Below are 16,532 nucleotides of genomic sequence, written 5' to 3' on the forward strand. Positions count from 1 at the left end.
CAACTGTTACAGGCACACACCACATCCTGTGCTCAAGATACTTCCTCCACTACAGGTCACGCTGGGGAGAATCACAGCAACTTCTGCTGATGTCAGGGCTTAGTTCCCCAGAACAGGCTGCAGTTTCACTGACTGCCACCCCTGACAGTGGCTAACACTGGCTACTTTGGAGAAAGCATAGCACCATTCCTCTTTAGCCAGAGCCAGTTTAAGGTCTTTCTGAACCAAAAGTGACATCACCACCTTTGCTTATGGCTTTTTATTTTTTTCTTTAAAAGCACCCCTCTTGCTTGCTTCTAAGCTTTCATCCTGAAGACTTAAATTCAATTTGTAGTTTATTACAGAGAAATAAATTAATTTATGTGTGTCCTCCATTCACTATTTATGTCTCTGTAAAGAGCTATCAACTCCTCTCCTCTGAAATCTATTATTTATCAGGAAAAACTTTTCTGTCTTTATATGAAAACTATTCCAATGATTCTTGTTTCTTTGTGGAGGTTGGGTTTCTTTTAATTCTACTCTAACTTCCTTTTGATAAGGTGGCTCAAAATGCATGCAGTGTTGAAGATCTCCATGTATTCATATACCAATTTTATGGAATTTTCTCCTTTTTTCCACTTGTTTTTTTTTTTTACTTTTTTTCTCTTTCTACCTTTTCCTAACATGGTTCTGCTTGTCTTTTTGACCCCTATTGAGTATTGAGCTGACATTTTCACGTAACTATTAACAGCGAGTCCAGGATAATTTCTGAGGGATAATAAGCAAAACAGATCACATCACTACATATGTATAATTAGTGGACATGCAATATTTTACATTTATCTGTTCTGAATTTCCTCTGCCATTCTCTCACTCAGTCGTGCAAGAACTACAAGATTTTCTGCACTGCTTTATAGCCAGGTTTAGGTTTCATGTCTGTGTAAGCTTCATCATTCCCCTCACTCTCCTCTTAAAAGAAGTTTAAAAGACTTCTTTTAAACATAATAAAAATGTAAAAATACAGACGACTGCATTGTGCCAGATCAGTGATCCCCCAAGCATTCTGTGCAGTATTGACTAAAACCAAAGATGCCTAGGAAATAGCATCAGAACACAACCCTGGAACACCTACCACTCTTGACTACTCCTGAGTTTGCATGCTGTGTTTATAGTTTTGGCTTGGTTTTCCGAACTGCTGCCTCCTTGGACCCAGAGAAACTTCTAGCGTTTGTCATGTCATCGGGTACGGAATGTCAGAGCTTAGCAACACACTGTGCAAAGAACCACCTCCTCTTGTTCTGAACGTGACACCCACCAGCTTCCTTTGGCACCACAGACACTTGGGCTCTAGTCACCCTCCAATGACACCCATAATTTGGTGGACTTCTACTTTTGAAGACTGAGCCATTTGTCAGCTATTTGTGAACTGATTCAGAGTTTCTTTAGGCTTAGGGTCAAAACTGAGCTATCGAGCAAAGGACAACAACAGTTGGATGGGCTATCAACATTGTCCAATGCTTTTCTGGAAAAAATTGTAGCAATTTTCTCCTTGATATTTGATCTATAATTTAAATGCAAGCTGCAACAGATCAGTAAGGTTCTTGTCCCAAGAGCAGTTGCAACACTCCTGCAGTTAATAAATTAGACTCTTGCATTTCAACAATATATATCTTATCTGTAAATTTTAAGTATATTAAGAATAGATGTGCAGAGGAAAGAGGGAAGCAGATAAAATTAAGCTATAAGTTTTAGAAACATTCTTCTGAGTTGCCTTTCTGCTTGTCTTTCTATTGTCTTCTCTTTGATTGGGATTTTTCCTCACTCAAAAAAACAAGCCTAAGTAACACTTTTACTGCTGGCCAGCAAAGTGAAAGTTGTGAGGGCAGGAGTTTACGAGGTTGAGACTACCAAAAACAGGAGAGCAGACAATATTTACCTTATTCTTACCCTATACTTTCATATACATTGTTATTTGGGCTTTTCAAAAAGAAACGGAAATCATCTTAGTCTATGCCCTAGGGATTTTTTTTTTCCCCTGGTGATTGTGGAAAGTCGAGGTTGGAGCAAGTGAATTTTCGCTTAATTCCGAGGACAGGGAGGTTTATGGTTGCTCTGATGTGTTCCAGGAATCAATCCCTCAGTTGTGGGCTAGCTGCAGAAGCAGTTTGTCTCTCCCATTCATTCCCCATTTCACCAACAATGCCATTGTTCCAGAGGAATGCAGCTGTCATGAGCAGCCGTGACTGCAGAAGGTGCTCCCTCAGGCAGCCTGGGATGCTGCCATCAAGCATTGTAAAGTGAAAGGCCAAAACCAAAACCTTGAACTTGCCTTGGTGCTCAGCGGGGTTACAGTGCAATGAGCAGAACTTCAGGGCAATATGCTTTCAGCAGCCTGTAATAGGAAGGAGATGAATGGCTCCATTTTGCGTCAGCTTTGCAAATCTATACCATATGACTGGCTACTAAAAGTCAGTGGCCAACCCAAGCACAAGGATTTGTAGCTTCTAAGGCTGTTGTGAAATTACGGGGGGAGGGAGTGGTTCAGTACTTATAAAAGTGAGAGGCACAATCTGAATTCAGGAACCTGCTTAAACAGAAATAAATCCGTACTGTGTGGAAAATCACACTGCCAAAGGCCTGTGTCCACAAATGAGACAGAGCAGTTCTGCAGAAATCAGCTTTATTCAGATAATGGGAGGGTCCACTGGGCCATACCCCCGTGGGATCTCTTGAGTTGTTGGAGGACACAGCCTCCTTTTATCTTAAACTCCTGACCGCCTGTTGCCCTCCTCCTCTCCCCATTGGCTGAGGTACTAGGAAGGTACAGCCTTCCCAATCCTAATACTACATATCTCCCCTACACCCACAACCATTCTTTCAAATACTTGCTCTCAAGTCATTTGTAAAAACATACACACCCATTCCTCCTATCAGTACAATTATGCATCCATGAATCTACTGAATCCCACACACTTCAGCCAAGAACTTACTTCAGCTTAGCATTTAACTCCTTTCTTCAGTTTTAGAAAACAATTAGGAGAGTTTTCAAAAAGGAAACATTTGCTGTTCATGTGAGAGTGTACATCGAAGCTCAGATCTTTCCATCTATACAATTATTATACCAGGATGCACAAACTGATTTTATGAGGGCAATTCAAGCATCATTCTGAAGTAGCAGCTAACTATCAGGTTACATTATTTTACATTATAAAATCTCGCAAAAAACAAGCTCTAAATCAACCAAAATCTTTATTGGAGTTGTAGAACTTCAGTGTGACATTTTCCATATTTTTCTTCTGGTTCTCCCAATCCACTTATTCTAGCCCTTACAACCTCTAAGAGATCTTGCCCAGTATTACCAAGACTTCTTTTCTTCTATTCTTCCTGTTTTATCACTCCTACCAAGTTATATAGACTACAATTTTCAAATAATTTCTCTTGTTCATCTACCCTTACCCTACCCAACCATGTCCACGAATAATCAGCCCAAATAACCACAATCACTTATATCCTAAATCATTCATTTTCTAGCTTTTCCCTCACCATTGACTGAGGTCATTCAAATGAAATTAAAACAACCTGCAGATGACTGTATGGGTTACTTCTGCCTTCCATTAGTTTTGTAGAACTTCTTCCACAACTGAGTGCAAGCAGCTAATTAAGAGTATCATGCACTTTTTAGGTATCAAATTAATTCCAAGCAAGCAATAAACTTACCCAAGCATATTCCTGTAAGTAAATTACTGAGAATGCATACAATATCAGATCACTCTGACATACAGAATTAAAAGGGCCAGCATGATAGTAACCAGTGCCCTTCATACAAAGACCACCTGCCTCTCCTCACATAGAGGGGATTAGCCATTCTTCAAATAGGCTTGGGAGAACAGGAAATGGAAAGCAGTTACCAGTCCTCTGCGATTGCTTGCTGCTCTTCAGCTCTAAAAGCCTTAAGAATATCACATTCTCAGGCCTGCATCTTCTTCCCAGTGCAAAAGTCATGGAAGAGTAAGCAAGTTGCAGACCAAATAAGTGGGGAAGATCTACTCCCTAGTAGAAAAGGCAATGATACATAAAGGCATGTGCAGAGCTCATCATCTGTCTCCCTCACATACCAGATTCTAGAGCAGAGTTCCTTACTAGTTCTGATTCATGACTGAAGTGAGCTTTGAACAACAAAGTCAGTAAAGAGTTCATAATGAAAGCCAAATGTCAAAAAATGTTTAGAAAAACAATTAATGTAGAAAAGAAAAAGCCACACATGCTTTAGACATTAGCAGGTTTCATTAGCACTTCTCCCACAAGGAGACCAGCTTGGAAAAAAAAAAGGTAAATAAGAGTTATTAAAACCCTACAAAGTTAACATGAAATCACTTCTTAATTTTACTACATAAATGAAAAAAATCCATCAATTATGGATGTATGAAGCAGGAAAGTCCAGAACTGGCCTACTGTGGAAGAAAGGAAACCCAAAACAGAGACTGGAAACTCTAGAGGTACAAGGCAGAAGAGAGATTAGAGTGAAAAGAAGAACAGAAAGCATAGAAACCGAGAAGGGCATTTAACGTGTGACCACAGACATAAGCTGAAGGCTGACATTAACAAACCACATTATCTTGTGTTCGTCTGCTTATGACTTCCCACTCTATCCCATTTTTGCTTCTCATTAAATGCAAAACAAGGGAAGAAAGAAAACAATACCACTTAAATCTTTTTTAAAACATGAAACCCTTGCATACAGTATTGTTACAATCATATTCAAGAAATGTACCAAGCCACACTTGTTTGCAATTTAGATACCAAACTGGATTTTAATACAATCATGCACACTGTTATATTCCATCCAAACATGTTTTTCTAAATTAATTTTCTTCACTTCAACAAATGAAATATTCCTGGAAAAAAATCAACAGGAATTTGCTCAAGATAAAACTTTGCAAATCTGCTCCTGGACATATATGACAGAAGGAATAGAATGCCTTTCTTTTTTGTATTTAGAAAATGTATCTGACACATTGAATTCTGTAAAACAGACTGGAGTGACTTCACTGGCAAGCATCTCAGTCTACCTGAAGTTAGAGATCAAACCTTTAGAAAGAATAGATATTGGAAAAAAAGAAAAAAAAAAAAAAAGCTCAAGAATTTAATTTGAAGTACTCAAATAATGTACAATATTGTCACATTAATATCTGATTTTCTTTTGACCAATTTTTGCTGCAAATATATTTTTACTGTTTACCATTTGCAATCACAGAAACACTTCTGATTAGCCTGATCACAGACAGCATCACCGTATGAGATTGTTTACCCTCAACACTGAGCATTAAGAAACATCCAAGCCAAAGGAGACAGCTATATTTTGCTTCATTATGCTGCAATGTATGACTTTGTGTCATACTCATCTTTCTTTGCTTTTCCTTAAGTTCTATCTTTGTTCTGGTTAAACTTCTATTCAAATAATAGAATTTCTCTTCTATTCAAATGAAATCACTACACTGGTAAAATTTCTGTCCATGCACAAGAAGTGAGAGAGTTGCTACTTTTTTGTTTTGGGCTGAGCCCCACCAAGATCACCTCTGACTTCCCACTTTTTTTATCCTCCTTAATTCAAGGCCTTGGGACCCACCATCAAGAAGTGACATGGTGCTAAAGTTATCTTTACTTTTCCCACTCTCAAGTGTCTCAACTCTAGACTTTCTGCAGGAAGAGAGCTGACTGTACACCTAAACCTTTTGCAATCAAAAACCTTTAAATTCTCAGGTTGCAATGCAAGATGTAACCAAAAGTATGTGTTCTGTTACCTTCTGTTAAAACCAGCTGGGCCAGTGCTCTTTATCTCTTCCATGACCCATCCCTCATAACTCCTGGGGGTATCTTCTGTTAATGGGCCATTGAGTTTCACTGCATGACTGATAAAATTACATCATCCCATTGCCAGATGCTCCACCCAGGGGAAGGAGCCAACCATCCCTACCTGGATATAATCTGAGACTTGGAACACCACAGCAGCCTTTCTCCACTGGATTCCCAGAGCAAGACAGGACCCATCTACACCAGCACTGGACCTTCAGAGGAAAACTACACCCTTCTACAGGATCACTGCTTCAACAGAACCACATCAGTCACTGCAGGACTGCAGCCACCATTTAATTGGACAGCTACCAGCACCCTGACCAACAGGGTGTCAGGTTGTATTCTCACTCTGTCGGTGGTGTGGGGGTTTTTTGTGATTGTTTTTTTGTGGGGGTTTTGGCTGGTTGGTTGGTTGGCTTTTTGTTTGTTTTTACTACTGCATTTCTGCATTTTTATTTTAATTTTCCTAGTAAAGAACTGTTATTCCTTTTCCCATATCTTTGCCTGAGAGATCCTTGATTCCCAGATTATAATAATTCGGAGTGGCAGGGGGGTGTTACATTTTTCCATTTCAAGGGAGGTTCCTGACTTCCTTAGCAGACACCTGTCTTTTCAAGCCAAGACGATTGCCAATCAGTTAAACACTTGAACCTCAAACAAAAAGCTCAAGATGAGTTTAATGGAAGCTTGCTAAGAGTGTTTATGGTCAAATACATCTAAAGATTTAATTTCACCCACCAGTGGTACATGGCACTACAGTTCTCATCAAAGTTCTCTTTGAAATTTCACAGGACGTAGATCCTAAGTCAACATTTCCTAGGAAGACAATGCTGTGACACAACTCCACCATTTTCAGAAAGCTTGGTTGAGAGCTTGTTCTTAACTACATCCTTTCATGTTTTTCCCTTGCCTCTAGACAGCTGCCAATGGCTTGGAATTCAGAATTTGGGGATGACTAGGTAATGGCAATAATACCATCTATCCCACTGATGATGTCACAGGTAATATTTCTTATTGCAATGGTAGAATATGCCAAAAGAAATCTGTCACAGATAACTGCGTTGTTCCTAGTTTCAGCTTGGCTGTGCAGCCATCTCCAGTGTAGGAAAATTCTCCTCCCGACAGATAAAGTAACTGCAGAACCATTGAGTTTCTCTCCATGAATGCAATTACTGAAGTAAACCATTCTGCTTGAAAAATGAAGCTGGTATTAGCATCAATGATGATGCTAGAAGGCTGACGTAGCCTCTGCATGATGTTCCAACAGACCATGTACCTCAGAGAAGGGCATACATCCAAAACACCATGAGATTTAAAAATGTTCACACTTGTCCAAGAAATTACTATGTCAAATATGCCCTAGAAAGCTGACTAGCAGTTGGAAATTACAAGTATCACTATTCAACACGCTACTAGCTTTAAAATTTCTGCAGACAGAAATGAATTTTTCTACTCTACCAGGGATGGAAAACACATACAAAACTCCCCAAATGCACAGAACTTGGTGGAAACCCTAAATCGCCAAACAGAGAGAGGTTGCTTTTTTGAACTCCACTAATGTAAAAACACAAGACAAGAGAAATGTAACATCAAGTACTTCGTAATTAAAGCAAACCAATCAAGTTTTAATGTTAACCTACAAAATGAAGCACGACGGACAACAAATGACACACTAGAAAACCATTAAAATGGCTGGATTTCCTGAAACCCCAAGCACTACAAGAGTTCTATTAAGTAAATCTGCTATTTACATTTTCTTTGTTATTGGTTTGCAAAGACTCTCTGGAAGAAATACACACTTTGGTGCTAACAGTAAGGGGTATGAGAGACAACTGTGATGTTCCTGTACCCAGAAAGCTTACAATCAAAACTAGGTGATGATTTAATTTTAACACTATTTAGCAACTGTCTAATCATTAGAATTGAATTAATTTTTACAGAACTGTTTTCCATTAGATTCTTCAGACAGGCCTATCTTTGAACCTAGCCCTACACACTTAGGATGCAAGTGAGACGGCCAGACAGGAAAGCCAAACACGCTGCCTGCACCCTCACCCAAAGAGATTACCTGGCATACAGCCCTGCTGTGAACAGACCCAGAGGTGTTACCAACCAGGCTGACCTGAGGATTTGTGTACCCACCCTGAACCCCAGGTGCCCCATGTACTCACAGGAAAGCTGTCCCAATGCCTAAAGTGACAGGCAGACATCTTCTTTTGAGTATCACTGCAATAGGTATTATTGCCATACAGTGGTCCCATCACAGACAGCCATAGACAACCCAATCCAAACCTCTGTCAGCAAGAGAGATCGCAGAAACGCTCCTTAGGGCGCCTCAGGCAGTATTAGTACAGTTCATCCAGCTGCTCGCTTATCCAACATCAACTCAAGAGCTGTGGGGGCGGTAACTCTGGCAGAGGAAAGGCAGCAAATCGCTGGGGGAGAGCTGCATCTTCAGCCAGCACAGCTGCTTGCAAAATGAGTTATCTTGCTACACTCCTAGCCCCGAGGGGCCCAGTGCCTGCTGACACACAGAGACCAGCGATCACAGCCACTTCTATACAGCAGACCACCGGCTAAAGCACTTGCCTAGGCAGTGAGAACATTCACTTTTCTCCTGGACCTAAAGGGATCCAAAAAAACCATTGCCTACCTCTTGGGAAGTTGCTGCAGCTAAGCCTATTGAGGCCTATACCCATTGTATAGCTGGGGATACATTGATTATGTTTACAATAACCAACTGAAACAAACACAGATTTTCTTTAACCCTGCCTGGGATATCAAATTAGAGAACAGCAGCACTGAAGTTACTGCTTCTGCTATGTACTCCCAACTCAGCTGCACATGGACTCAGGCTGACTGCAGGGCGACTCCTGAGTTACTAACTCACGGCCAACACTTGGGCACATAGTGATTTGTGTGTCTGAAAAGACATGCTAAGAATATACTGGCTTTCAGCCTGGGGGAGTTGTGTGGAGACCTCATTGCAACCTTCCAGTACCTGAAGTGAGCCTACGTGGAAGCCAGGGAAGGAATTTTTATCAGGAGCTCTAGTGATACGACAAGGAGTAATGGGTTCAAACTGAAAAGAGGGGAATTTTGACTTAGATATATGAAACTGATTCTTTACTGTAAGGTTGTCAGAAACTGAAACAAGCTGCTTAGGGCAGACATGGATGTCCCATCCACGGCCGTGTTCAAGGCCAGGTTGGATGTGGCATTGAGTGCCCTGGTCAAGTGGGAGATGTGCCTGCCCATAGCAGGAGGGGCTGGAACTGGTTGATCTTTAAGGTGCCTTCCAAACGCTTTAACACTTCGTGATGTTGACCTGTGAACAAGCTGTGAACCGCCACCGCTCAGAGCTGGTTACGACGCCGGGCGAAAGAGGGAGGCAGAGCCAGCATCACCTGCTGCCCGAGCGCAGCGCGGCCCTCACAGAGGAGCGATCTGCCTGCCCGGGGGCGCGGGGGCTGTCTGCACGCAGCCCAGAGCCCCTCAAGGCAGCGAGGCTGCCGGGGCCTGCAGCTCCCGAGGGAAGCGGCACCCGGAGCGCCAGCGCGCGCCCGCCACTGGCAGCGGCCGCCGGAAAGTTATTTATAGCTTGGCCCGGATACGCGCTGACGTCACGGAGCGCACCGCCCCCGTGCGTCAGCGTAAGGCGCACGTAATGGGAACGTGACACACGCACGGCGCGCAGGAGCTATTTATAGTCGGGAGAAGGCGGAGAGGGGAAAGGGAAAAAAAAATTAAAAAAAAAAAAAAAAAAAAAAAAGGAAAGAAGGGAGAGGAAAGGAAAGGGCCGTTTGTTCGCCGTCCGCACGCGCTGGTGGGGGGAGGGCATGGGCGCCGTCAGGTGACAGGGCCGGGAGCGGGGGGAACCGCGCGTGACGGGGGCGGGGAGGCGGCGGGCGAGGGCTGGCGGCGCGCGCGGGGGGATTCCCCCTCCTCCCTCTCCCCCCCCCCCACCCCGGCGGGGAAACCCCCCCATGGAAAATAAAAAGTGTCAAAGTGGCGGTGCTCGGGTTTCCGGGAAGCGGAGCCGCCCGGGTCTGGCGGTGCCGCTCCGGAGCCGCTGCTCCTCCCGCCGCCTGCGTGGGACGAGCAGCCCCACGGCAGCTTCCAAACGCCTTCCTCCCACCGCCTCGTCCCAGCGTGGCGGCAGCGGGGCTCCCCCGCGGCGCTAGCCAGCCCCTGTGGGAAGGGAGCCGAGCAGATCCGTGCCGGGGATGTGGCGCTCCCCGGAGCTACAGCGGCTCTCGGTGTCCCTCCCCGTCCCCTTCCCGGCTCCCGAAAGCTGCAAAGGGGCTTTTCGTTTTCCCCGCTCCGACAACAGACCCGAAAGGGATCTGGAGTTCGTCTCTTATTAGGAGAGCCTGCGGGAGCTGGACCTGTTTAGCCTGGAGAAGACTGAAGAGGGGCTCTCATTAATGCATGTAAATATCTCCTGGGCGGGTGCCAAGAGCGTGGGGCCGGACTTTTCAGCGGTGCCCCTCAACAGGATATGAAGCAATGGCCGTAAACTAAATCACAAGAAGTTTCACACCAACATGAGGAACAACTTCTTTACATTAGGGGTGGCAGAGCACTGGAACAGGCTGCCCGGGGAGATCGTGGAGCCTCCTTCTCTGGAGACACTCCAAACACACCTGGACGCGTTCCAGCGTAGCCTCCTCTAGGTGACCCTGCCTTGGCAGGGGCTTCGGACTAGATAATCTCCAGCGGTCCCTTCCAGCCCGGGGGCGCCCCGGGTGTCCCGGGAAGCGGTGCGGGGACACCTGTTGGCACCGCCGCCGCCGTCACGCGCCGCTCAGCCGGGCGCGCGCGTCACGGGACCGGGCGCGCGTGCCACCGCTGTCACCTGCCCGCGGCCCGCGGGGGACAGGGCGGCCCACAGGGAGAGCCCCGAGGAAACGGGGAAGTGGAAGGTCCCCGTCCCCACCTCCACGAGGCGCCCCCCTCGGTAAACGGTGGGAAAAAGGGGTTAAAGCAAATAGTCCCAGCTGGCGTCCCGCTCTGCCTGGGAACAACCGCTTAACTTAATCCTGGCTGGGTTCCACCCCACGGCATGGCAATGGCAGCGAGCTCTTCGGGGAGGTGGGGAAGCGGCAGCAGCACCGCCGGCGAAGGTTTAAAAACATACCCGAAAGCAGCGCGTGAGCAGAAACGAGGGATTAAAGGGAGTTTAGCGGAGCTTTGCTGGTGTGACACAAATCCTGCAGGTAACGTGGAGCCCCCCTAGACATGTTTGTAATACGGCAAAGCGATTAAAGAGCCAATTGGACAGCTAGAAAGAAAGGAATCGTGAAATGGCACAATTTTAAATAAAAGTCTATTTATGAACCACAAGATCATCAAGGTTGGAAACAACCTCCGAGATCATCCATCCAGATCGTCCAACCTTCAGCCGAGGACTTTCTCGGGCATCAAGAGATACGTGCATATAGACAGAGGAAGATCCATTATTGCCTGGGTTGAAAAAAAGTAAATAGTCAAGGAGTTTGTTGGTGAGACAATCTGGTAACGAGGTTGATGATGCTATTGGAGATGGGAAAGAGGAAATCCAAAGGCTTCCAGTGTTAGTAAGGACCCAACTGGAGGTTTCATGTGCTTCTCATTATTTAAATACTGTGCTAGGAACTGTATAATGAATGATAAAATTGTAAAGCTCAGTGATGTTACCTCTCGGTTGAAAGCATGATGATATGGCTTAATGTAAGAGCATCAACCTGGAAAATAAAGGGAATTGCCTAAACTCTTATGGGTAGAAATACTGAAAATTTAACTTACTACTTCATCAGCAACAAAAACAATAAAACAGGGAAATATAATAGGAAAAGATATCTAATTTAGAACAGATGGCAGGAAGCTTTTTTCCCCTTGCATGGAACCACAACTGTACAGAATGATCAGTGGGGAATTTTGGTAGGGTGAAAACACCACAGTTATTCTCGCACTCAGCACTTGAAAGCTTTGGTGAAGGAAAGAGAAAATGGGAATGAAAGTTGCTTTTTAAATCACCCAGAACTTCTAATTAGTTTCTATTGCCAATTTTAACTGCAACATGAGAAAGCTTTTGCCTCATCATCCACAACAAATTTCTTATAAAAATAACATATCCTAGTAAAAAATAGGAGACTGTTCAAACATTAATTCTCTTGCTGTGTAACATTCTGCTCTTTTCCTTAAGGCAGATTATTGAGATCAGCCCAAACTATGCAGGACAAAGTCTGTGCAAAGACATTTGCTGGCCTTCTTGCTTTGGAAAATGCAAAGGTCCTTTTATCAGAGAAACACAGAATCACAGAATGGTTTGGGTTGAATGGAAGGGACCTTAAAGATCATCTAGTTTCAACCCCCCTGCCATGGTCAGGGACACCTTCCACTAGATCAGGTTGATCAGGGCCTTGTCCAACCCAGCTTTGAACACTGCTCAGGAACAATGCATCTGTGCAGCAGTGAGCACCTCCACTGATTTTCAGTTCCACTTGGTGCTTCCTGTTTGCCTTTGTGAGGCTCAAACACCCAGAAGAGGATATCTTAAGCAAGCTGAAGACAAGTCATGTAATTTCCTCACTGCCATGCTCCCCCTCATCTTCATCATTGAGACTCATGGGTTTTCTGTAACTGGATCTCTTCCCTAAGTGCTCCAGAAGCAGCGATGACTGCTCTCTAAAACTACTTAGATGGATTTGACTTTCACTTCTTGTTGCAATGCTTCAAATTTTTTGCTATTTGAACCACATCACCATCTCATACAGCACTCCACCCGTAAGGTTTTGTGTACTTTTTTGGTAACACACACTGATGTTTAGCTTGTTTCTGAGGAGGGCTTACACTAAGTTAAGGACTTTTCAGTTTCTCACATCAACCCACTAGTGAGTGGACTGGGCGTGCAGAAGTTGTGAGGGGACACAGGCAGGACAGCTGATCCCACATGACCCAAGGGACATCCCATAGCATATGGCACCATGCTGAGTAAAAAGCTGAGGGAAAGTTTGGAAGTAGGCTGGGCATTGGTCAGCAGGTTTGGGTTTGCACTGTGCATCATGTGTTTTGTATATTCTAACTGGTGGTGGTAGTGTTAGTAGTAGGAATAAGACCTTCCCTTCGATTTCTGTTGTATGTTTCACTGTCTTTATGCCAACCCATTAATTTTATTTTTTTTTTCCCCAATTCTCTCCTCCATCCCACTGTGGGATGGCCCCATGTGGGGGGCATGTGAGAAAGTGACTGTGTGGTGCTTAGCTACCCACCAGGTTAAACCACAACATATAAGCAGCACACCTGCACTCGGTGCACTTTGCTCCTTTTGTTCTTAAGTTTGTTTTGGCACTCCTCATTCCCACTGTCTCCAGAGGGCTGCACAGAGGAGCACACATAACACCGCTCCAGGCATGGCATTCCCAGCACACCATGGCCTGTAGCAGCCCCGACTTGCCAGTTTCATTCAAGTTTGGATTTCAAGATGATTTTCACTACCCCAAAGACTGGACTCTGAGCTCATCACCCTACTCCTGGAGCCGGGGCTGTAAGTTCAGGTGCATACACCATGATTTGGTCTTTCATATATAGTGCAGGGGGGTGGAAATGGAACTGATTTCATCTGCTCATTCTAGCAGCGTATTTCAGCTGATTCAGAGATGCCAGAAGGTTTAGACACGATTGAAGAAAGCGGATGCTTAAACTCTCTTAACCTGTGACGTGATACTAGTGCCCACTTCTGATCTTTAAGATATGATAAGCTTGAAAGAAATAGTGCAGATCTTCTCAGGTAAATGATTCATTTCTTTATATAAGAGAAAAAAAGGAATTACTGCCATTGAGGGGTTTGAGGCCTTGTGCATTAGTAAGAAATAAACAATAATAGTAATCAGTTTTCATTTCTGTGCCTTTATTTCCTAAACACTCTGTTGTAATTTTACAGATGGGGAAACAGAGCAGGCAGAGGTAAATGAAATTGTGCAAAGGCACAAGCCAGAAAAGAGATGAAGCAAAAAGCAAACCTGGATAGGCAGTTGCCCTGGCAGCTGGGATCTCTCTCTTCTCTCCTCAAACCCCTCATCCTACCACAGGTGAAGAACTGCTACCACTTGGGTCTTGGGAATGGGCAGTTCAGGTAACACAGTAGTGAGAGGACAGGGAAACAGACAGGGAAACAGACAGGGAAACAGACAGGGAAACAGACAGGGAAACAGTAGGAAACAGAGAAAATGCAGTCCAAGAAGAGGTAAAAGAGATAGTAAATGAAATGCAATGCTCAATAACATAGGAAGATCCATAGGTTTGGAAATCATTAGGAGCAAAACAAACAGGGTAGCCAGAAAGACAATGTAATAAAAAGCAGGTGAAATTTAGAAGGTCCTTGAAAAAGTAAGTTAAGTAACAAGTTGTTGCTTTTGAAGAGCTATCCTTTATCAACACGAATTGGAAGTCTGCCAAAAAGGCAGTGCCTGCTGAGTGAGCCTAAATGATTAACTGATATAAACTATTTTTTTTTTTTTTCAGTGATAGAGTTGCATTTGTTTAGTACTTCACATGGTAAGTAAAGAGATTCCTTCTTAGGGATAAAGATTGACAATCCAGTCAAGAATTAAATGTAGAAATGAAGGGCTCAAAAGGAAGCCATAAAAATAACTTTTAAAATAATAATTATAATTGTTATAATTTTATTAATTATGAGATAGAGGGGGGAAATATTCAATTTTGGGGGTTCTAAACCAGTCCCATGGCCTTGATACTTTATTAAAATCCATATCTCTGTAATAAAAATTAAAGTCTGTTAGAACTTTGCCTAGGATAAGATGTGCTTGAGCCTTTTTCTTTTCTTCCCCACTCTCTCATTTTTCTTTAAGTGAGCACAATCAAGTAATATTGTCCTTTTGAAAGTATCAAGGCAAATGCAAAATGTAGTTCTTCTGTATCCATTATAAATCCAGTTTAAATCTGCTTCATTATTACATAATTAATGTACTTAATTTAAGATCCCTCTGAATACTCCTTCATCTCCTTATTTAATAATCTGCTGTGCTTGCATGTCTGAACCTTGTCTGGTCCCAGCTTCTCCCATTCCTAATCAGCTCTTACGTTGGCAGTAGGACTTATACTCTCAACAGCCCCTCTACTTAATGTGATCACAGTTCAGTCTGTGGGCTTGTCTAAAAGGCAGTCGTTCCATTTGTTAATATGTGACCTCCTTTACTTTTAATTTTTTTTCCCCACAACCAAGGAAGAATCGTCTATTGTCTTCCAAGCCAGGCAAAGTGAACAGGCTGAGTCAGTCCAGGAATATTCAAGCCTCCCCATCTGTGGTATTGCAGAATTCCAGGGCAATTCCACCAGTTGGTGGAGCTTCTGTCTGGGAAAACAGAGCTATTGTGAACAAAGCATACTGTACATATTTCTAACATTCATAAAAGACTGGGTTTGAATCATTTGAATCTTTCTCAAAATTTCTTCCTTTGGGGCAAAAATTTCCAATGCATGGCCACGATCCAATTATAGTCATTTGGAAAATCTGAGCATAAGCCATGCAACCATGTCATTAACTAGTTGTGAAAAGAAAAGATAAATGTTTGACTGTAAGAGTATGACAGCAAGCTGGATTATATTGGGACTTCATTTACTCAAGACTAGGAGTCGGTTTTAGCAGGGCATGGCCTGCCAAATACACCACCAAAGACTAAGACAGGCCTTCCCCTCTTCTTCATCATGACCTCTCTGTGACAAAGACTCCTTTCAAGCAAAGGGGGTGGAATGAGCTCCTCTTTCAGTTTGGAAACAGAGCAGTGATAAACTGGGTGTCCTAACAACCTTCTGTGGCATGCTGCCTCTCATCTAGAAATGTGCTGGCCTAATGTTTTAAAGCAGCTGTGAGACAGAGCTGCTGTTCTAGGCTATCAAACTCTGCTAAGTGTCATTCTGACCAAGATGTTTTCAAGACTTTAGTCACTTTGATCAGCACAGAAGATGTTACATTTATTTTCTGAACAACAGAATACCTCTGAAGGACAGGATTCTGACTCACACCTAAATCCAACAACATTTTAGATGAAATTAAAAACTGACAAGTCTTTTCTAATGCCCCATGCGTACAAATTCAAAAATACAGATTAATCATCTAACCCTTCACATGCATGCAGGCTGAGGAAAGGGTACGAAACAGACCAACTTCAACACGATGATAAGGGCTGCATCCCAAATCCCACCTCTCTGGAGCAAGGAGATGTACCTTAGGACAGCAGGAAGTCTTACCTATGTCCTACCTCACCTATGAGATTTTTCAAAGACACAGCTGGAAGGAGAGAGGTGCTACTTTCTGTTGACTGTAGATCTGACAATTACAGCACTCCCTGTGATTCAGCTCATTTCTTATCTTAAGAAGACTTCAAATCTTAAGAAGACACTGACCTTTATCTGAAATAATGGCCTCATCACCAGTTTATTGGTTGTCTAGGAAGGTATGGAGGAGAAAAGGAACCTTAACATAGAAATCATGCTCAGTCAGGCAAGAAAGTTCTCTTAAGGCCATGGCAGTATTTTTATACTGTAGGTCTGTAATATAAAATAACACAAGCCATCCTTGGAGCAGGAATGGATAGGATAGGCAGATCTCCTCCATCCTAGCAGACAGCCTGAAGCGCTAGACTACAGAGCTTGCACACAAACCTGAAAGTGCTTTCACCACTTCAAACAGGTGGTTG

General features: G+C 43.5%; 2 long non-coding RNA genes across 4 annotated transcripts in view; one reads left to right on the forward strand and one right to left on the reverse strand.

Annotated features, from left to right (window-relative positions):
• Positions 1-9,607, reverse strand: part of LOC111925283 (uncharacterized) — a 29,859-nt gene extending 20,252 nt beyond the window's left edge. The window contains exon 1 of the long non-coding RNA XR_015288559.1: positions 1,112-9,607. This is a non-coding gene — a long non-coding RNA (uncharacterized LOC111925283). The remainder of the gene's footprint in view (positions 1-1,111) is intronic.
• A 248-nt stretch (positions 9,608-9,855) lies between these two features.
• LOC111943989 (uncharacterized) lies at positions 9,856-15,672 on the forward strand. Of its 3 annotated transcripts, XR_002871122.2 has the most exons (5): positions 12,794-13,360; positions 13,449-13,603; positions 13,757-13,904; positions 14,338-14,370; positions 15,059-15,672. It is a non-coding gene; the product is annotated as an uncharacterized LOC111943989 (long non-coding RNA). The 3 variants fall into 3 exon arrangements; XR_002871121.2 differs by having other exon boundaries at positions 12,794-13,603; XR_002871120.2 differs by lacking the exons at positions 12,794-13,360; positions 13,449-13,603; positions 13,757-13,904 and adding an exon at positions 9,856-11,051.
• The last annotated feature ends 860 nt before the right edge of the window (positions 15,673-16,532 follow it).

The sequence above is a fragment of the Cyanistes caeruleus genome, chromosome 1 (genome assembly GCF_971803275.1).
Source record: "Cyanistes caeruleus chromosome 1, bCyaCae1.hap1.1, whole genome shotgun sequence".
Taxonomy (NCBI): domain Eukaryota; kingdom Metazoa; phylum Chordata; class Aves; order Passeriformes; family Paridae; genus Cyanistes; species Cyanistes caeruleus.